The following is a 22,521-nucleotide window of genomic DNA, read 5'->3' as shown; positions in this document are numbered from 1 at the left end:
CCTGTAATCCCAGCTATTCAGGAGGCTGAAGCAGGAGAATCATTGGAACCTGGAAGGCAGAGGTTGCAGTGAGCCAAGATCACACCACTGCACTCCAGGCTGAGAGACAGAGCAAGACTCCATCTCAAAAATAATAATAATAAAATAAATAAATAAATAAATCAAGTTTTTGTGCTCACCAGCTGTGTACGTTGTAGAAAGTTATTTGATTTTCCTAATCCTCATTTCCCATCTGTAAAATGGAGCTAAGAAAGCCTGTATAACTGGATTGGGTAATGCACACAAATTATTTAGCAGACTGCCTGGCTCATTTATTGTATGAATTCATGAGATAGTAGCTATTATTGTTTTGTTGGCCGACCCAGGTACTTAGAATTCTGTTTCTTGCCTTCTTATTTTAACCCAAAGCCTAGAAGCTTGGAAAACAATGATCATTACCTTGTTGTTTCTCACGTTGTAGCATTTGGTGACCTGCGCCACGTCAGCATCTGGTTGAGGGCAGTATAACCACACTGCCTGTGCTAGGGGCTGACCCTTCCCTTCATTTCTTCCCCTCCATCATCCTCCCTTTCCCTTTTTACACTTGAGGCACTCTAATCTTTGTTCCTTCCAATGATTATTCTGTAACTTAATCCCTCAAAGACGCCTCAGATGACACTAATGAGCACCTTAAAAAACTGGAAATTCTTGAATCAAAGCACAAGATTCTTTCTACCCAAGGTACCTAACTTCTGATTGGTTGCTTTCACCACAGTGAGGGAGCTCTACAAGCAGTGATTCATTTCAGCTCCTGTTGCCTGAGCCTATGTAACTTTGTCAGATTTATTGTGAGTCACATCAAATCTCTGCGTTAATTAACTTTTTCTGTTAAAGTGGTTTTAAGATAATGTACTTGCTTTTACTTAAATCATGGGAAATAGACCTTCTAGAGGTTAGAGCTTGATGCAAAATGATTGTCAACTCTTGCTATTTAATATTTTTCTGAAATCTTTTGGTAGTCGTGGCCATACCAAAGTGGATTACTTTCCAGTCTTATTCAGGAACAAGATGTATTATTCTAACTTGTAATGGGGGACAGGGAACTGTGGAAGAATAAGATTATGTGTCAGTGTCTAATCACATTAAAACATAAAAACAGCTAATATTTATTGAACACTTACTATGCACCAGACCCTGTGCCAAACATTTACTTATTCAAATACTTATTTAGTTCTTGCCCTAATTCTACAAGGACTTGTCCTCATTTTACAGATGAAGAAATTAAGGGACTTGCCTGAGGAGTTAAGTGGCACAGCTTCCACCCCCACAACACTGGCCACAAAGCACATCCTCTTAACCAGTATCTAGATCATGGATCCAGGTGCTTTTTCTGTAAAGGGTCAGACAGTAAATATTTTAGGCTTTGTGGAAATATCTTACAGCAGAAGGCAGCTCTGGATAATATGTAAAAGAATGGTCATGACTCTGTTCCAATAAAACTTTACTTATGGGCAGTGAGATGTGAATTTCACATCTTTTTTTAATGCCATGACATATTATTTTTCTTTTGATTTCCCATCATTTAAAAAGGTAAAAACCATTTTTAGCTTACAGGTACAAAACAGATGCTGGACCAGACTTGGCTGCAGGCCATAGATTGCCAAGCTCTGATCTAGATCATTGAAAATAGAACAAATTAAGTGAGGATGAAACAATCACTGTAAGAGGACTCCCCATCCTATTCTAGATCCTTCTGGACTTTAGCCAGGATCTAAGTGTCACACTGGATGTTCCTTTTTTAATAAATCCCTTTCCACCTGAATCTCCTCTTCAACCTCAGAGTCTGCCTGCTCTCCTGGGTTGCTCAGAGCCTCTCCTGGACCCCTACTTAGACTGCCCCTTCCTAGGCAGTTTTCCTTCCTGCCTCTTCCCCCAGCCTCCTATCTCCTTAGAGAACTGGTATAAGCTAAAGTGTTTTTTCAAAATCTCTATTATGTGTATTTGCATTTTAAAGGAGGTTTCTGGATAGGGCAATTCAAAGATAGAACTCTGGAGCTTTTAGCCTGGGAAGATGGGTGTGGTGCATTTGGGGGATGTGGGAGGAGGAACTTTTGCACAGAGAGATTCTTATCACCCTTACAGTCGTACTGAACAGAGCCTGGGAGGCTGGCCCTGACCAGGAACCCCAGGGCCTCCAAGACCTCTGGACTAGGCTTGGCTGTGGGTAGGGAAAGGCTATGCTGTACTGTGGGAACCCCCAGGGGTTCTTAACCTAACAGCTGTGATTAATGAGTTGAATGCAGGAGGGGATGACTTCCTTCCTTGGCCCACTCAGAGTTCCCCGGAGGTGACAGCCACTCCAGGCACTCATCGCTGTGGCAGGCACTCCGTGGGAAGAGGTTGCATCCACTCCAAGGTCTTTTCAGTTGCATCAGGTGGTCCTTAAGAACTGTATGTGGTGGTCTGAACTCCTGGACACAGCAGAGGAGCAGAAAGTCACCTTCTCAAAGGGGCACATGCTCCCTGAGCTGTTTTATGTCCCTGAGCTTTCCTGTGTCTTATGATTGTTTTCCCTCTGTCCCCTCCCCAAATATACATTACAGACACTTAATCTTGTGTTAATTCTATATATGTTTCTGAGCCTACCAAATTCATCTGCATGGAGAAGTTTACTTTTATCCCATGTCATAGTTGTAGGGGCCAAGGCTCTTGGTTCTGTAAAGGTTTGCTGAAAATCACTGAGACGAGGCAGGTTGATTAATTGGAGAAAAGGCATATACATTTATTTAACATGCATTCACGGGAGCCTTCAGCATGAAGAATCAAAGATACAGAGGAAATTGTCCATTTTTATGCTTAGGTTCAACAAAGGACGGACAGCCATGTAGGAATATGATTGGAGGAAAAGGGTAGCTCTAAGGCTGATAGAAGGAGCGGGGAAGCCCAGCAGGTGCTGTCTGTCTAGACTCTCCCTGGCCTCTTGGAGCGTGCATTTCTTACTTCCGGGTGTAGGGCAGGACCCTCTCTGGAATGGGGGTCTTATGACCTACTATCAAACAAGGTAGGTGGGATAATTTCTTTATGGCCAGTTTTAATTTTTATTATTTATTTATTTGACACAGAGCCTTGCTCTATTGCCCAGCTGGGAGTGCAGTGGTACGATCTCAGCTCACTGCAACCTCCGCCTCCCGGGTTCAAGCAATTCTCCTGCCTCAGCCTCTTGAGTAGCTGGGACTACAGGCCATGCCACCATGCCTGGCTAATTTTTGTATTTTTAGTAGAGATGGGGTTTCACCATGTTGGCCAGGCTGGTCTTGAACTCCTGACCTCAAGTGATCTTCCCGCCTCGGCCTCCCAAAGTGCTGGGATCACAGGCGAGAGCCACCGCACCCGGCCCAGATGGCCAGTTTTCATACAGACAGGGTGGAGGGAAAGTTAAACTAATATTTTTAGGTTTTATGGATGGCTTTGGTAAAGGCTTCTGGTTTCTATGGCTAACCTCTGAGGAGAATGGGACTGAGAGACAGAAGGTCAGAGAAAATCGTTTGCTACTGAGGCTGCTGCTGAGGGCTTCATTTTGGGGTGTTGTTTTCTGAGCCCCAGCACAGTCTTTCTGGGAAGGTAGGAGGGTACCTGACTCCGTTTATTGTAGATCCAGCTAAGACTCCATGGTTGTCCAGAGCTTTTTCTGTGCTTTTCTCATGGTAACTGCAAATGGTGAAAGGAGGATATTTGGCAGGCCTGTGCTCAAGGAATAGCAAGATAGAAGAAATGCCTGACTGCTATCCTTCTAGAGGTAGGATATTCCCAGGGAAATGCCTTTCTTTGTCAAAGTCTATTTTTCTTTTCTTTTCTTTTCTTTTTTTGCCAGCTGAGTATATGCATGTATTTTTGGACCTAGAGAAACAATAGTACGGACTGTTGTATTTTTATTCTCTTTGATTTTTTAAATTCCAGAATTTTCCTTTTCCTTTTTTGGGGAGGAAAAGAAAGTAAAATAAATAGTTAAACTGCGATACGATTTGACATTTCCCCGTAACTTCAGAAAGGAAATTTATATAATAAATATCTGTCTTTGGCCCTTTTCTCCCTCCAAGGTCAAGTTTGGTTTTTAGATGTGGCTTATAACATCTTTATATTGATAGAGGGTTTGAAACTCATCAATATTTGAACAACATCCTGAATTGGATGGTGTGTGGGTAGTGTTATATTTGGCCTCTGTGTCTGCCTCAGAGGTGGGGTTTTAGGATGGATTGATTAACACAGAATGTTAAGTCTAATAATGAAATTGTGGATGGTTCTGAGCTTGAAGCTCTCTATTCAGACTTTCTTCCGCTGAACAGTGTGGTGGCTCCATTCACCCCATGCTGCTTTTTCTAGACTCCTCTTCACTTATTACACTCACAGATTCCAATTTCTATTCTTGTCTGAACAGAGGAAGGGAGCCTTGAATACCCAGGCAGGATTAGGCACATGAGTGGATAATCTACTTACAGTAGCCCACTTCCAGACAGCCCAAATTCTAGAAGAGCGTCTAAAGAGGGATGGGTATTATTTAAATTTGTTTCCATTTAATTTTCTGCATCCTTGGTCTAAGCACAGCTGTGTCGCTGTGGTGATGTCCCTTGCCTATTTGGGATGATGATTAGAGCTGGGATGGCATATGGTAATAACAGATATCATTTATTATTGAGCATTGACAGCAGAACTAAGAAGATGTATATGGGTTATCTTTTTAGTCCTCACAGTAACTCTGCAAGGTGGCATTTTCTTCATGCGGCAGATGGGAAAACCGAGGCTAAGAAGGATTACCCAACTTGCCCCAAACCACACAGCTTGAGTAGCAGGGCAGCATTGCTCTCCAGGCCCGGCTAATTCCAGCTGTCTCTGCGCTTTCAACTCTTACCCCGCGACACCTGATCCTTCGGGCACAGGGCATGCGCGGGCGGTGTGGGCGCGTCGGCTCCTTCTCCCTTTGTCTGCAGCCAGTGATCCGCGCGCCCCCTGCCTGAGCCATCCCGGCTTTGCTTTGTCCGTTGCATTGTTGGCCAGACCTCTACTGTCCGAGTAGTTTGTTCAGTGCACAGTAAAGAGCTCTTTAGTTTTATTGAAATTATGTTTATGTTAAAAATTATATTATCTAAAATCTTGGATTTCAGAGCACCAGAACTGTTTGCAAGGACTACTGTGTAGTGAATTGTTACAGAAACACCTTGTAAAATAATAAGTTATGTGAGCTGGAAGAATCAAAGACGTGGAACTGGGCAATGTAAACACTTTATTCCCGCCAGTAACAGCTGTAAAATGATGATAGCACAAGTCTCTTGACTTTATTCCCTTTCTCTGATTTTTATTTTACAGTACATTCACTTCTAGCTCTTGTTGCTAGTTTTTTTTTTTAATTTTTATTATTATTATTATTTTTGAGACAGGATCTTGCTCTGTTGCCCTGGCTGGAGTGCAATGGTGAGATCACAGATCACTGCAGCCTGGAACTCCCAGGCTCCAGCAAGACTCCCACCTTAGCCTCCCAAGTAACTAGGACTGCAGGTGTGCGCCACCACGCTTGGCTACGTTTTGTTTTTAGTTGAGACGCAGGTGGTGGTGGGGTCTGCTTATGTTGCCCAGGCTGGTCTTGAACTCCTGATCGCAATGGATCCTCCCACCTCGGCCTCCCAGTGTTAGAACTACAGGTGTGAGCCACTGCTCCTGGCCATAGATCCTTTTTTTTTTTTAATACCTCACTCAATTAAAAAAATTTTTTTTATATCAAACATGATTTAAAACACATTGTTTTAAAAAGTAATTGGGGAGGAATACTATTTCAGAGGATGGCTTACAGAAATCTCTATTATATGACACAGTTTCTTGTTGGTAAACACCATTAGAAAAGTTCAGAAGATTCCATGAGAACTTATAAATTACCCATGGTCTATTTAGAATCCTAAACAAATACACAGTGATTTACAGTGAACTGAGAGAGGAAGATCTAGGAAGAAGAAATTTTAAATTTGCTTGGCTCTTTTTCTTCTCTTCTCTTCTCTTCTTTTCTTTGATAGAGTCTCACTGCCACCCAGACTGGAATGCAGTGGTGCTATCTCGGCTCACTGCAACCTCTGCCTCCCAGGCTCAAGCAATCCTCATGCCACAGCCCCCTAAGTAGGTGGGATTACAGGCGTGCACCACTACACCCGGCTAATTTTCTTTGTATTTTTTGTAGAGAGGAGGTTTTATCCTGTTGTCCGGGCTGGTCTCAAACTCTTGGGCTCCAGCGATCTGCCTGCCTCGGCCCGTCAAAGGACTGGGATTACAGCTCTGAGCCATCCTGTCCGGCCCCAATTTTATTTTCAAAAATATATTTAGTGACAAAAAGTCACTTTCTACCTACATACTGAATTTTGGTTTCTCTCAGTTTTATTTTGTTTTTGACACATTTCAATTCCCTAAATACTGTAATAAAAACATTCTAAATACATTCTAAATATTTTAAGCCATTTCTTCCCTCTCTCCCTCCTTCCCTCCCTTCCTCCTTCCCTCCCTTCCTTTCTTTCTTCTTCCTTTGTTCCATCTTTTCTTCTCCCTTTCCCTCTCTTCTTCTTCATTTTAATCACAAGGTGCTTTCCCCTGTTGGGAATGAGACAATCATTTTGTAAACATATTAATTTAAAATATTTGTTTAGAGATGTCCTTTGAAGTGAAGCTTCCATACTTTTCATACTTTGGAATTTTTCAAAAATATTTGTCTAGAAGGAAGTCTTGTTAAAATCTAAAGGACCGAGAAACATATTTTAGTTCTAAGGTGTTTTTATAGAGACTCTGATAGCAAATGAATTGAAAGAAATGCTGCTTTACGCACTGTGGAAATGCAATGATTGTCTTGCTGCCAACGTAACCTGGAGTGATATATAACCACCTCTCCTGGCCTGGGAGTTTAATGAAATGACTCTAATTTTGGCAACCCTTCACACCAAGAGTGGGTAACGTAACTCTAAGCTGATTTGTGCAAAGGGCAGAGCAGACTTTAAACAGAGCATCGTGGCTTCTACTCACTTTGGTGACATTCAGAGTGCTATTTCAGCCCTATTTGATGAAGGTTGTCCGGGACTTCCTCAACCTCTGTTTCCACGCCTGCACCGAGATGACACTGTGACTGCAGTCCAACTTGCATCCTCTGTCAGATGACATGCCCTTCCAATGATTGCATTTGCCAGTTAAAGAACACTTTTTGAGACGGAATATTGCTCTGTTGCCTAGGCTGGAGTGGTATGATCTCAGCTCACTGCAACCTCCGCCTCCTGGGTTCAAGCAATTCTCCTGCCTCAGCCTCCCAAGTAGCTGGGACTACAGGCACCTGCCACCATGCTTAGCTAATTTTTGTATTTTTAGTAGAGATGGGGTTAAGTTGTGTTGGCCAGGCTGGTCTCGAACTCCTGACCACAGGTGATCCACCTGCCTCGGCCTGCCAAAGTGCTGGGATTACAAGCATGAGCCACCACGCCTGGCCCACTTGGTGTTTTGATCAGTCTTACAGGAATGCATGCCTTGTGTTTCAAGATTCAACTATTTTTTTGGTTACTGCTTCACTTCTACCTCTTTCAATTATTCGTGCTACCTACGTCAAAAGGGGCTTCTTCTTTGCAGCCAGCCCATAGGACTCTTAAGGTGATCTGTTTCTGTGGTAGCTAAGAGAATGAGCTTTGGAGGCTCCCTGATGGGTTCAAATCCGCTCCCATCAGCACCTCATGAGGGTGTTACAATGATTAAATGAGACACTATGTGCAGGAAAACACAGAGCCTAGAACAGAGAAAAAGGATCCGTGTGTGTGTGTGTGTGTGTGTGTGTGTGTGTGTGTTAAACAAAACCATCTGAATGTTTTGGTTCAATGGTTTTCTTCTAACAGCTTATATTGTATTATCAGAGCCCATTGACCATAATGCCAATAACATCATGAAAGGAGACATGGCACTTCTGGCGGAGGAACATGACCCCTCCAATAAAGCTGTCCTGTCAAACATCAAGCCCATATCTATTCAAGCCTCCGTCTAACTAGCAGTTCTCAGAAAATAATAGGGCTCAGGCGGCACAGCTCAGAACATGGGAACCCCTAGAACAAATGACTCAATGTCTTCAATGAGGGAATAGCCAGAAAAAGTGTGTGGGGAGGGAACCTCAGACTAAAAAAATGTCAATGGAATGGCAGCCAACTGCCACATGTGGACAGGTCCATTTAGGAGACAATTGGGAAAAGTGAACATTGACTGGACACTTGATACAATTAAAGACTTATGGTTAATTTTTAGTGGGTTTTTTTTTTTTTGACAGGACCTCACTCTGTTGCTCAGGATGGTCTTTGCTCAGGCAATCTGCTTGCCTTGGCCTCCCAAAGTGTGGGGATTACAGGCATAAGCCAGCACACCTGGTCAATTTTTTTAGTAGTGATAATGGTTTTGGATTGGTTTTTAAAAGGTCTTTATTTTTAGAAATGTGTAAGTAAATATTTTAGAAATAGGCACTTAAATATTTACTTAAAATTTATGGATGAAATGATATGATGTCTGAGTATAGAAGGAACGAGAGTGGCACTGCCTTGGTAATTGTCGGAGCTCCCTGGTCGGTACGTGGTGGCTTATCTGTCTACTTTTATGTATGTTGAGATCTTCCATGAGATGAACTAAAAATGATGAAAACAAAGCAAAATAACTACAACAAAAACAACCGTGCCAAAATCTAGTGGATCCGCAATATAAAGAAGCACATTCCCGCAATTCCTCCACCTGCTTTCTGCTCAAATCATGGTCCCCTGTTTCTAGGTCATTGATTACAAGAGGCTTCCTTACTAGGGCAGGTGGTTTCCCCCATCATGGTTTATTATCCTTAGCAGAATTTGAGAAAATGGCTGTTTCAGGTTGGTTGCTGTCACCTGCCTCTGAGGTCAAATACTGCTATCAGGAGTTGACAGTTGCTATTTGGCTCAAAGTACTTGAGGTCATGGTCATTCCATTATCTTTCTAAGACTGCAATTTTTGAACCTGCCTTTACTGAATATCAGGTGCTCGGTTGGTTGTCTTTTTATAGATGGCATCAATATCAGGTGGCATATAAAAGCTTTTCCAAACCATGATTGCCTTATTAATCAATTCATAAAACTGATCAGGAAAGTGTTAGGGTATCTATTAATGTAGTAGTTAGGAAATAAATCTAAACCCTACCTTTGTCTGATAAGTAGGTTTTAAAAAAGGAATGAGGATGAAGTTCAAGCAAACAAATGCATCTTATTATTTAATTTGCTCTTCTCTCTCTTGGCCTGTAATTTTTGCTCCATGCAATGTCTTCAGTTAGCAACTAAAAATATTTCTCTTTTCTGAGTGCAGATAGCCATAATTTGACAGCATGGGCTCCTTTTGTTATTGCCTTTATCTTGGAGAAACTGGACATAGATTTTGGGGTTATTAAAATAAATTTCCAGCTAACAGATTAGATATTTTTGAATTAAAAAAAATCAATTCAAATGGCCAGGCATGGTAGCTCACTCCTGTAATCTCAGCACTTTGGGAGGCTGAGGCGGGCAGATCACATGAGCCCAGGAGTTCAAGACTAGCATGGCCAACATGGTGAAACCTCATCTCTACTAAAAATACAAAAATTATTTGGACATGGTGGTGTGGGCTTGTAATCCCAGCTACTCGGGAGGCTGGGGCATGAGAGTCACTTGAACCCAAGAGGTGGAGGTTGCAGTCCTGGGCAAAGGAATGAGACTGTGTCCCAAAAACAAAACAAAACAAAACAACAATTCATTTGGCTTAAATAAAATTCTGTCTTCATGCTGTCACATTTAATCAAGATGGGCAGCATACGTCTTTCAGAAATACTAATCGGTTTATCAGAACTCCGGACCAAAACATTTACTGTTTAAGTCAAATAAAATACTTATCTTATTAAAATCACTGTGTTGGCTGGGCACGGTTGCTCACTCCTGTAAACCCAGTGTTTCTGGAGGCTGAGGAGGGAGGATCACTTGAGCCCAGGAATTTGAGACCATCCTGAGCACATAGTGAGACCCCATCTCTACAAACAATTTTTAAACATTACCCAAGTGTGGTGGCACATGACTATACCATCTACTTGGGAGGCAGAGGTGGGAGGGTCACTTGAGCCTGGCAGTTCAAGGCTATGATTGCACCACTGCACTCCAGCCTGGGCGACAGAAGGAGACCTCGTTTTTATAAAATAAATAAGTACATGAAAATAAAATCACTATATTGGGGATTATTTATTAAAATTCATGGGCATGCTAAAAGTTAAAAATATTATATTTTATTAGTAAATGACACATTCTATCAGAGGAGGAAGTATAATTGTTATAATTCATTAACAATTCCACATATTTTATGATGGATACTAAATTTCAAGAATTTAAGAGTTTCTGATCCCCACCGGCCTTGTAAGTTTCTAGACCCTCAGAACATTTTGTCACTCTCCTCCACAAGCTTGACTGTATGTGTGTTTCCGGTTCCTGATTATCAAAATGTTGGTAATTTTCCTCTCCTTCTCACGGTGGGCTCAGGGGCAGTTTGGTTCTACATCTGGGTGGACTAGAAGCTTCTTTCTGTTTCTCTAATTCTTCCACGTTCTGTAAGAGCTGGTTTAAATGTTATTTCTTCTGTGAAGTTTTCTACTTTGTTACCACAGCCCCCACCCCACAACTAAATTAAGCTCACCTTCAGCATTTAATCTGTTGTGTATACACTGCAGATTTAGAGTTTAGACATCCTCACACTCAGCGCTGGATGTCCCAGGATTTGGTGGCTTGCCTTTCTTGGCAACCCTAGGGCCCAGCAGGGTTCCAGGGCCGCCATAAATGTCTGTTGAATGACGGTGTTTCCCGCTTCTGCTGTGACCTCCATTTTGTCTTCTGAAGCTTTGCCCTATGCTTTCGAAAGGACTTTCCTTTCAATTATTCCCTTAATACCTCCTACCAGCCCTGAGACGTAGCTAAAGGAGTTCTAACAACTCTGAGTTTAAAGAGGCAGGCAGTTTACCTTACCAAGGTCCTACACTCAGTTTCTGGAAGAAATCTGACTACTACCAGGTCTCTCTACTCTCCTAAGACAGGTGCTTTGTTCTGGTTTTTGTTTGTACCAAAAAGTTGTTAAAATAGCTTAAATATTAACATTTCTTACATATTCTCCACTCCTGAGAGATAGATAAGAACTGAACCATCATTCATTCCTCTATGGCAATCCTAGGGCTGACTTTGGGACTATATCCAAAACCTCAGGGAGGCACCTGTTCTCGACTCTCTCCATAGGATTCTGAGGCTCTGGAAAGGGGGCAGCAACCTGAGCTGGGTGAATCACCCCGGGCTCTCTGGGTTTTCAGGTTCTATGTGCTACCTCGATGAGGGGAGTATTTAAACTGGGGAAAGGAAACTATGTCACAATGTCTTATATTTCTTTTTCTGACTGCTGTCATTTTTCCCTCAAGTGTATCACTAATATGTGACAGATGGAGCATCTCCATTTCATAAGTTGAAGTGCTGAGACCTGGGCATGGTGGCCATGCCCTTTATGAAGGAGAGCATTGTTCAAGGCCTGACAGTCACTGATGCAGGTCTGAAATCCCCAGCCTGCCCTGCCTTTTGGGGTACCAATGGGACTGATGTTTTAAGGCTGAAGTTTTAGATGCATTTCCTGTGAACATGCTCCTATCCAGCTAAAAAGAGAGCAAGGACTCTGTGTGTATTTCACACATGTCTCTGCATACCAGTTTATAATAATTGTGTAATAAAAATGGCTTAGCCGAGAGTTGCTATGCCACACTGTTTAGCAGCTTGCTTCCAATATTGCATTTACAAAAATTACATATTTCATATAATCAGGGCTGTCTCTTACTTAATCATCCTACACATCATATAAATCTTTAAAATGGACAGGTCTATAAATCACTAGCATTTTTCATTTACCACTTATTCTAAGCCAGGCAGTTTCTTATTTAAATTGCCATACGAATAAATCTAATAATCCTTATTCACTTACATCATCTCAAACTTTAAATCTTATTCCAGCTGAGGTCATAAGTGAAATCAGTATTGAGGGCAGAACTAGCAGCTGTAACAACTATAATAGCTTGCCAAATCATATTAAAGGGCCTAAATAACATTAAAAAAATGAGGAAAAATTGAATTACATGATTAAAGTGTGATGTGCTGAATCAGGCAAACGTGGGGCCTAAACAGAGCCTCTGCCTGGGGTGTCGCTTCCATGCGGGATTGGTGCCAACTGGAAGAGAGAGCCACTTTCCTAAATTCTCTTGTCTGCAAACCTTGATTAAAATATAGTTCAGGGTTTCTCAACCTTGGCGCTATTGACTTTTTAAAAAAGAGATGGAGTCTTGCTTTGTTACCCAGGGTAGCCCCAAACTCCCTGGACTAAAGTGATCCTCTCACTTCAGCCTCCCAAACAGCTGGGACTACAGGTGTCCCAGCACTATTCACACTTGGGGTCAGACAGTTCTTCGTTATGGGGCCTGTTCTGTGCATAGTAGGATGTTTAGCAGAATCCCTGGTTTCCATCCGCTAGATGCCAGTGACGCCCTCTACCCCCAACTGTAGCAGCTGAAAATGTCTTCAGACATTGCAAATGTTTCCTGGGGGACAGTCACCCCCATTAATAACTACTGGTCTGGATAATGAGACAGGGTTGGATTTGAGCCTTTCCCAGGGATGTTGGGACGTCTCTGGGTCTTCCAGGGAGAAATGTTCTGCATTGTGCCCCTTTCTTTAGCCTTGGTTTTGCGGTGTTAGAGGACAAACAAGGAGTTCAGTGTGTATCTCATTCAAACAGTGGTCCAGGAGAAGAAGCAAAGGAGAAGGAACCATGATAAGGAGAGTAGGGAGAACATTCAGTGGACAGGACAACTCTGAACTCAGGGCAAAGCATCTCTGATCTTGAGGACAGATCATTTCCTTACCCTTTCCCATTGAATTCACAGCCCGCTCTAGGCCCTTTATGAGAATACAGGGGCATCACAGACCTGACATTCACAGCAGCTCACAGCATGACTGTAGAGTAAAAATGATTTTTGTATGCACCATAAGTAGTTCAGAAAGGTGATGTGATTTTTGTAGTGATCAAAGGAAAATGGTTAATGTTTGTATAGGGGACATTTCAATCTCAATAATTGGCCTTTGAGAAACTTTGCATTAACCGGCATGTACCAATGTTGAGAATGAGGGATCTGGTTTCCTCTCTTCTTATGGCTGGTAGATTGTGTCTTATGATGGCTGGCAGAGATGCCAATAGTTCACTTCTGAGCTGGGGAAGGAACTGGCTGCAATTAGTTTCCCAGAAAGATTCTGCCAGGTCTTTGACAGACTAAGGAGTTATTCCCCATATAAATCATTCTTGCTCTGCCATCTTAAATGCACATGCTATTTTAGAAGGGCATCCATCCTACATCACCTAAGACCAAATAAAGCAAATAGTGCCATTACAATTTGGAGATGAAACTCACTGACAGCTCAATGTAACAGAATGCCGGGGGCAGGCATTTGTAATTATGGGTTGGCAGTATCTCATGCCTAACTAATGGGAATGGTGACATCATTTATACTGAGGATCAGAAAGACAGAACCAGGAAACAAAATTAGAATGAAATTTGTTGTGTCCAGGAACTCTGCTTTTTGAAAGGTTTTTGATTAGCATTGAGAATGGCAAAGTTGTTCCATTGTCTTAAACCTATGGTGATTTCTGACTCATTGAGCTGTCAAACCGATTCACTTTGTATAGGAAAGAGACCATTAATCCAGCTCAAGTTCATGTGTAATTTTTGGGACCTCACTCCATCTTTCCCCTTTATTTCTCCATATAAAATATTATTTTCATTCATGTTCTTTAAAGATGAGCTTAAAGCTCCCAGCTATTTCATTTAGTCGTACTACAGAAGATACAAACGATGCCTTCTGGTATCTTCCCACCTAATTAAAATGCTCCAGGATGCCTGATATTTAAGATAGCACTGTTACTCCAACAGTAAAGAGTGTAATTTTTCCTCACAGCCAATTTTCTGCATCTGCCTGAGTAGACAGACAGGACAAGAAGCCAGGGAATGGCCCATGCTTTCCTGGTGTAGTTGAACCCACTGCCACGGTCAAGTCACTATCTCAATTTCCACTTTATCTTTCGATTTGCTACGAATATTAGCAGTAATTGGCCTTGGTGGTTTGGAGTAATTTCTACGTGTTTGGCACGTGAATGTGTTTTTTGGGTTCCAGAACTAATATTTGGCGACTCTAAGGCCAGGATTAAAAATGAAGAGATGAGGAGACAAGATTTCCTGGCCTCTAATTGGCAGCACCCATGGACTCTGCTCATGACCAGACTCATGAACACTTCATCCAAGGTTTCATGTCATCAGTATGAGGAGCCTGTCTGATTTGAGAAAATTCTTTCTTAAAATGGGCTTCTAGTGGTAAAGCCATTGTCTTTTTAGGAAATCATCAAATACCTTAAAACCAGACATGCAATCAACTGTATAAATGACACACTCACTAAATCAGTCCTTTATCGGGTAAGATGGTGGAGTCAATGCCTGTTTTACTGACAGATCATTTTGTATCTTACATAAAATATTTTGCATTTTTAAGGACCCCTTTTATCTGGGAGAGTAAACACTTACAGGCCAACGTTAGCCTGTTTTTCTTGGTCACCATTGATGCTGATGGTTGATATGCATACTCCAAAGTTGGTCACCTGTATCAATATGGGGAGATAAAGCCTGCTAGAAGGTTCACACTAGAGGCCCATGGAATGGGTCATTGCTAAAAAACAAATGGGCTACAGTGATTTGACTGGTTGCTACTTGGTAGTAGAGTCTACATCTTTTCTGTTACCCATGTCCAGTCCAGGGCCTGTTACATATAATAACAAAAATAACTTTCATTAAGCACCACAATGTGCCAGCGGGGGAGTGCTCAGCACCACACGTGTAACCCATTTAAATCTCACGACAGCCCAGTGAGGTCGTGAGCTGGTGATTTTCTCATTTGCTCTTAGGTCCATTCTCTGCCCTTTTCCTGGTCTGCTCTGTACTTCAGCCATCGACATTTCCCAAGCTCCCTGGCTTCTCATTAGGTTCAGCCAATAAGAGGCACTGGCAGAGGCTGGAGGGCAGGAAGGGGGAAGATGTGAGGGTATTGATCCCTTTCCTGTGGTGATATCGGTGCTGGCTCCAGGAGCAGCTGTGTCTCCCCTATGGATCCAGTGCCCAGTAGCCCTGGCTTTTGGGCTCTACTGTCACCACCTGTTCTGGTTGTCCCTGCAGCCCTATGGATGGTGGTGGCTTCTTGCTGCAGCTCATCTCCAGGTCATCTCAGCATCCCACTTAGCTTTCCCACTCTTCCCTCACCTAGGGAACCAGTTCCACATATTAAATGCCCTCTTTGAAATGCCTAGAGTCGTTTCTTTTTTCCTGGTTGGAACCTGACTGATATAGATGGTTAATAAATTACCTAAATTCTACATATGAGAAAACTAGGGCTCAGAGAGGTTAAGAAACATACACAGGCCTGGTTATTCAGCCCATGCCTCTTAACCATGAAGTAATCTTGCCTCAAAATACAAATAAAGGCTTGGTGTGGTGGCTCTCACCAGTAATCCCAGCACTTTGGGAGGCTGAGGTGGGAGGATTGCTTGAGCCCAGGAGTTTGAGACCAGCCTAACCAATTTTTTGTAGAGACATGGTGAAACCCTCTCTCTGCAAAAAATACAAAAAATGAGCTGGGCGTGGTTTTGTGCACCTGTAGTCTCAGCTACTCAGGAGGCTGAGGTTGGAGGGTCACTTGAGACTGTGAGGTGGAGGGTGCAGTGAGCAGAGATTGTACCACTGCACTGCAGCCTGGGCAACAGAGCAAGACTGTCTCAAAAAACAAACACACAAACAAACCGAAACAACCCCAAAAAACAAACAAAAAGCTATCAAGTTGTCAGTGAAGAAACTCAAACTTGGACACATCAGACTTGGACACATTGGGTTAAGAAAACTTTTACTATACTTGCATCTTTGCTAGAAGATATGTTTTAGCAAGTTGTGTGTGTCCTTCCCTCCCTCCCTCCCTCCCTCCCTCTCTTCCTTCCTTCCTTCCTTCCTTCCTTCCTTCCTTCCTTCCTTCCTTCCTTCCTTCCTTCCTTCCTTCCATTTCCCACCCCCCACCTCTCTCTCTTTCTTTTCTTTCTTTCTTTTTTGAGATAGAGTCTCCCTCTGTTGCCCAGGTTGGAGTGCAGTAGCATGATCTTAGCTCACTGCAACCTCTGTCTCATGGGTTCAAATGATTCTCCTGCCTTAGCTTCCTGAGTAGGTGGGATTATAGGTGTGCACTACCACACCTGGCTAATTTCTTTCTTTCTTTTTTTTTTTTTTTTGGCATTTTTACTAGAGACGGGGTTTCACCACGTTGGCCAAGTTGGTTTTGAACTCCTGACCTCAAATGATCCACCCGCCTCGGCCTCCCAAAGTGCTGGGATTACAAGTGGGAGCCTCCTTACCTGGCCAAGTTATGTGTCTTTGTTTAACCATCATAAAACTGCCTTAATCACCTCACAGGATGATTCTAATATAAAATACAAGGCAAATACAAGGCAAGAAAGACTTAGCCACTTGGGTTCTCCCAGGAAACCATGCCCTGGAGGTGGAGTCTCATTGTGCCATGAAGTTTATGTGGGCGTACCCATACAGGGGATTCTGTATATCTCATTTTGGTTCAACTACAAGTTTGACAAATATTTTTGAAAGCTTGCCATGTGCTAGGCACTATTCTAGGCCCACAGATTTAGCTGTGAACAAAATAGACAAAAAAAAAAAAAAAAAAAAGCCCTCAAATACAGCCCACTTTCTGTATTGTTTTGTTTTAAACATCTATATTATTAAAAATGCTATTTCTTAGGAATTTAAATGTAGAGATAGAGTCTTAAATATCAACTACACTTTAAAAAGTGTCATATAGTTGTTCTCCAAGAGCATTCTTTCTAGAGTTTAAAAACCAGGAAATATGGAACTTACCTGTGGGTTGAAGAGGGGAAAAGAAGGTGGAATGTTTGTCCTTGCAGGTGATACAGTGAACAGGTTAAAAGCATGGCCTTGGAGTCAGACTGTCCAGGTTTGAAGATCCATGGCTCCAGTTACCAGCTGTGCCACCTTAGGCAAGTCACTTAAGTTCTCTAGACCTCGGTTTCCTCATCTGTAAAATGGGGATGGCAGTACTGGCAAACCTAACACACAGAGTTCTTGAGAGGATCAAATGAGGATACATGTAAAGTCCTTAGAACGGTGAGAACAGCTAACATGTATTATTTTCACTTTGCAAGGATTAATTGAGATAGCAGATTTCATGGTGGTCCCTCAGGCCAACTCTTGAAGCTTTAAACTGAATAGTTCCCTTAATGTGGATAATTGATCATTTTCCTTAGACTTCCCACCTTTGGATTCCTTTCTTCTCATTGTTAGAAATTGTCCCTGTCTTTCTCTTCCTTGTCACTCTTATATCCTTGTGCTGAATAATGAATAATGTCCCTTCTTCTGAAGTATTTCACCAATGAATATGCTTTTATATTTGGGCTTCCACCAATGAGGTTTTATTGTAGATTAATTCGGTCCAAAGAGCTTTTCTTAAGTGTCTACCATGGGCAACTGGATCACTGAGACATTCACTGAGGTGATAGGAAAAGGAGTCCAACTTAGTCATAATTTGCACAGAGCCAAACTGTCTCTAGCCATCTTTATCATCTATGTTTACTGATTGTTTTGTTTACTTCATTCGTGATCCACCTTGCACCAGTTTTTAAATCATTTATTCAACAATCAAGCACTTCCTTTGTGTTCAGGCACTTTGCTGGTTTCTTGAGGTACAGAGGTGAACAAACAGGCATGATCCATGCCTTTCCAAGCATCTGAGGGGTTGGACAGTGAATTTGGTTGCAGGAAAGAACATTCCTTTTTTTTTTTTTTGAGATGGAGTCTCGTTCTGTTACCTAGGCTGGAGTGCAGTGGCACGATCTTGGCTCACTGCAACCTCCGCCTCCCGGGTTCACGCGATTCTCCTACCTCAGCCTCCTGAGTAGTTGGGATTACAGGCGCACACCACCACACTCGGCTAATTTTTTGTGTATTTTTAGTAGAGACGGGGTTTCACTATGTTGGCCAGACTGGTCTCGAACTCCTGACCTCGTGATCTGCCCACCTCGGCCTCCCAAAGTGCTGGGATTACAGGCCTGAGCCACCACGCCCGGCCAGAACATTCTTTTACTTAAGCAGTGAGTTTCCCCCGCCCTGCCCCCATAGGCTATGGGAAGGTCCACTGGGTGTATGGAGAGATCTTTCAACACTGGGAAGGCTAGAAAGACAGCCCAATGTGAAACTGAACTTTGCAAGCATCATTTCCACAGTGTCTCAGGATCCTCAGAGCTGCTTCTTTCTTGGGAGAAGTGGGATGGGCTTTTGCACCCTGGCCATGGACAGTGCCGATGGGTTAGAGAATGGTATCCCTCTGTGTGTTGGAATCCATTCAGATACATTAATCTCCTTGCAGGACAAACGAAATTAATCCTCTCTCCAGGTGGCAGCAAAGTGACAAGAGTGCAGAGATTAAAAGAGATTGTGAGGTTATACGGTGACAGTACCATCAATCGGGTTAGGAAACCCAGCACTCTATTATCACCAAAGGTAAATGGCACCATCTCATTTTTTGCAAGTCTGATGGGTTTGGGGTCCTGGAGAAAAGCCCATTCCTATTCACTTTCCTTAATTTGAACCTTTCAATTTCAGAATTTCTATTTCTAAGGAACTATTTTCATTTATCTGTTAAATACTATTTCTTTGCATTTTCTTTCTTTCTTTCTTTCTTTCTTTCTTTCTTTCTTTCTTTCTTTCTTTCTTTCTTTCTTTCTTTCTTTCTTTCTTTCTTGTTTCTTTTTTTTTTTTTTTTTCAGGGTGTTGCTGTGTTGCACAGGCTGGAGTGCAGTGGGTGATCTCAGCTCACTGTAACCTTTGCCTCCTGGGTTCAAGTGATCCTTGTGCCTCAGTCTCCCAAGTAGCTAGGATTACAGGCATGTACCACCACTCCTGGCTAATTTTTGTAATTTGGTAGAGATGGGGGTTTCACCATGTTGGCCAGGCTGGTCTTGAACTCCTGAACTCAAGTGATCCACGTGCCTTGGCCTCCCAAAGTGCTGGGATTACAAGTGTGAGCCACTGCACCCGGCCTGTTAAATACTATTTCTATATTGATCTCTTTGTGCCAAAACTCTTCCCTGATGTTATCATTTTTATTTGTATTGAATTTTCTAATACATTGTGGCTTCTGGGTTCCTGGGGAAGCAGACCCCAACTCAGAGATTGGCATAGCTGCTTAAAGTGTCCTGGGGGTCCTTTCTTCTCATTGGCGTCAACGCTGTGTGGGGAAGGGGAGGTTGGCGGCAGTGCAGTCACAATGTGTTGTGACTCAGCCCTAGCTGACTCCGTGGTGAGCTCTGCACCTGGAATGGCCCTTTTGAGTTGTCCCTTTTTGGGAAGAAACTGGGCTTTTATACCCCAAAGTCAACTAGCCATCAATGCAGGCTGCCCCAGGACCAGGGCATGACCTTGGGCAAGATGGCTTTCCTCAGCAGAGCAGCTGGGAGCTGTCAGCTTACAACCCTCCCCGGAGGGGACAGCACCTTGGATCCTGATGGAGAAATCTGGGTGGCACAGCACAGCATTCACGACAAACATTTAGCAGAGACCCTCAGGATAAGCTGCACTTGAGAAACTTTCTTGATGCCATCAATGACTTTTTTTTTTTTTTTCTTGAGACACAGTCTGTCTCTGTCGCCCAGGCTGGAATGCGGTAACTTGATCTTGGCTCACTGCAACCTCTGCCTCCCAGGTTCAAGTGATTCTCCTGCCTCAGCCTCCCAAGCAGCTGGGATTATAGGCGGGCACCATCACACTCTGCTAATTTTTATAGTTTTAGTAGAGGCAACGTTTCACCGTATTGGCCAGGCTGGTCTCAAACTCTTGATCTCAGGTGATCCACCAGCCTTGGTCTCCCAAAGTGCTGGGATGGATTACAGGCATGAGCCACCTGTCTGGCCCATCAATGACGTCTTAGTGATCTCCTCCAAAGGCATCCTTAGTTATCCTTTATCTCTTAGTAGTGTTTGACAGTAACTTTTCCATCTTTCTCAATATTTTTGCTAAAATAACATGTCTCTTCCTGATGTTCTGATGCTTTCCTCTCTTTGGCCTCTTTTCTTTTTTCTTTTGAGGCAGAGTCTCACTTTGTTGCCCAGGCTGGAGTATAGTGGTGTGATCTTGGCTCACTGCAATGTCTGCTTCCCAGGTTTAAGCGATTCTCCCGCCTCTGCCTCCCTAGTAGCTGGGATTACAGGCACCCGCCACCATACCCGGCTAATTTTTGTATTTTTCTTTTTAGTAGAGATGGAGTTTCACCATGTTGGCCAGGCTGGTCTTGAACTCCTCACCTCAGGTGACCCGCCTGCCTAGGCCTCCCAAAGTGCTGGGATTACAGGCATGAGCCACCACACCTGACCTCTTCAGCCTCTTTTCTAATCCATAACTATGGTCATGTCTCCTGAATTTCATTCTTAGAGCTCTTTTTTTCAGCCACTTCTGTCTTAGTTATCTGTCAGCTCCATGGCTTCAAAGATAGTCCCCAAAGGAAGAGGTTTCAATCCATAGGGATACCCTTGATCTCTCTTCTGAGCCCTAGTCTGACATTTCTAATCACTTGTCCACTTCAAACTCAGTATGCCTGAAATCCAACCTGCCTTGCCTCTCAAACCAATTTCCCATCCCGAATTCTCTTTTTCTCTCTTTTCTACTGTTTTCTTATCATTATGCTTGAGATCTCATGATCATCTTGTACCCCTTTGTATGCCTCATTTACCATCTTGTTGTCATCAAATCTTCTAAGTTAATCTGCCAGAAATATTGCCCCTTTTATTCTGTTTCCACAACTGATATTTAAGTCATTATCACACCACATCTGACCTACTGCAGTACTAATGATTTTGGAGACATTTCTTCCTTTTGAGTAGTTTCGGTAGAGTACCTAACACTGATGTAAGCACCTTCTACATGACATTGACACACATTTATTTCTCATAACAACACTATAAGGTAGGTCCTATTATTAGATCCATTCTACAGGTCATAAAACTGAGGCACAGAGAAAACCGAGGCACATGCCAGAGGTCACACAGCTAGTAAGTGACACCAGAATTATGAACCCCAGCAGCCTGGTTCTAGCACTTGTGCTCTTAACCTTTTTTTTTTTTTTGAGACGGAGTCTTGCTCTGCCGCCCAGGCTGGAGTGCAGTGGCACGATCTCGGCTCACTGCAAGCTCCGCCTCCCGGGTTCACGCCATTCTCCCGGGTTCACGCCATTCTCCCGCCTCAGCCTCCCGAGAAGCTGGGACTACAGGCGCCCGCCACCACGCCCGGCTAGTTTTTTGTATTTTTTAGTAGAGACGGGGTTTCACCATGTTGGCCAGGATGGTCTCAATCTCATGACCTCGTGATCCACCCGCCTCGGCCTCCCAAAGTGCTGGGATTACAGGCTTGAGCCACCGCGCCTGGCCTGCTCTTAATCATTAAGTTAAACTGTCTCAAGCTGGTGCTTGGCTGCGGGTGACATCACCTTTGTCATCTTCATTATTATTGCTCTTTTGTACAAGCCAGAACAATCCTTCACTGTCTCTTGTAAGTTTAATCTGAAGTGTGCTTATCTTGTTTTCCCAAGTTGATTGAAAGCTCTCTGAGGGCAGAAACCAAGATATCTTCTTCTTCTCTGAACCTTGTTGTAAACAGCAGGAATTTCAGTTTGGTGAAATTCATTGATTGAATTGTTTGAAATATGATGTCAGTAGCCTCCCAATGGGCCGCTCAGATTTTACACTCGCAGTTAATTCTTGTTGCACACAGAATGGTCTATTTAAAATGGAAAGCATATTTAGTTAATTCTCTGTTCAAGCCGCTCCAGTGGATTACTGTAAAATCCAAAATTTGTACCATGTAAGGCTCCACATCATTGGGCTCATTTTTAAGTTTCGGTTCATCACTCAGCTACCCCGGCCTTCTGCACTGGTAACTGCTCTGTGTACTCCCGACCCCGCCCGCTTTCACACTTGCTCCGCCCCTTGCCTGGAGGCTCCTCCTACCAATTTCCTCCTCTTCTTCATTTTCTTTATTCAGCTCAATGTTCAGTCTTCTGTCTAAAAATAGCATCCTCCTCCCATCACTCTCTACTTCCTCTCCCTGTCTGCTGTGATTCATAGCTTATCTGATAGTATCAATCTCTATGTGACATTATAGTTTATAGTTATTTGGTTTTCTTTTCTTATTTATTTATTTATTTATTTTGAGATGAAGTCTTGCTCTGTCACCCAGGGTGGAGTGCAGTGGCGTGATCTTGGCTCACTACAACCTCTGCCTCCTGGGGTGCAAGTGACTCTCCTGCCTCAGCCTCCCCGGTAGCTGGGGCTACTGGT

The 22,521-nt window shown here is 43.0% G+C and overlaps 1 long non-coding RNA gene across 2 annotated transcripts in view; it reads left to right on the top strand.

Moving 5' to 3' along the window:
* The window catches only part of LOC105475726 (uncharacterized), a 190,303-nt gene that overhangs the window by 47,863 nt on the left and 119,919 nt on the right, over positions 1 to 22,521 (top strand). The gene's annotated exons all lie outside the window — the stretch shown is intronic.

This window comes from Macaca nemestrina, chromosome 4, assembly GCF_043159975.1.
Source record: "Macaca nemestrina isolate mMacNem1 chromosome 4, mMacNem.hap1, whole genome shotgun sequence".
Lineage (NCBI taxonomy): Eukaryota > Metazoa > Chordata > Mammalia > Primates > Cercopithecidae > Macaca > Macaca nemestrina.
This window is presented reverse-complemented; position numbering and strand designations above follow the sequence as displayed.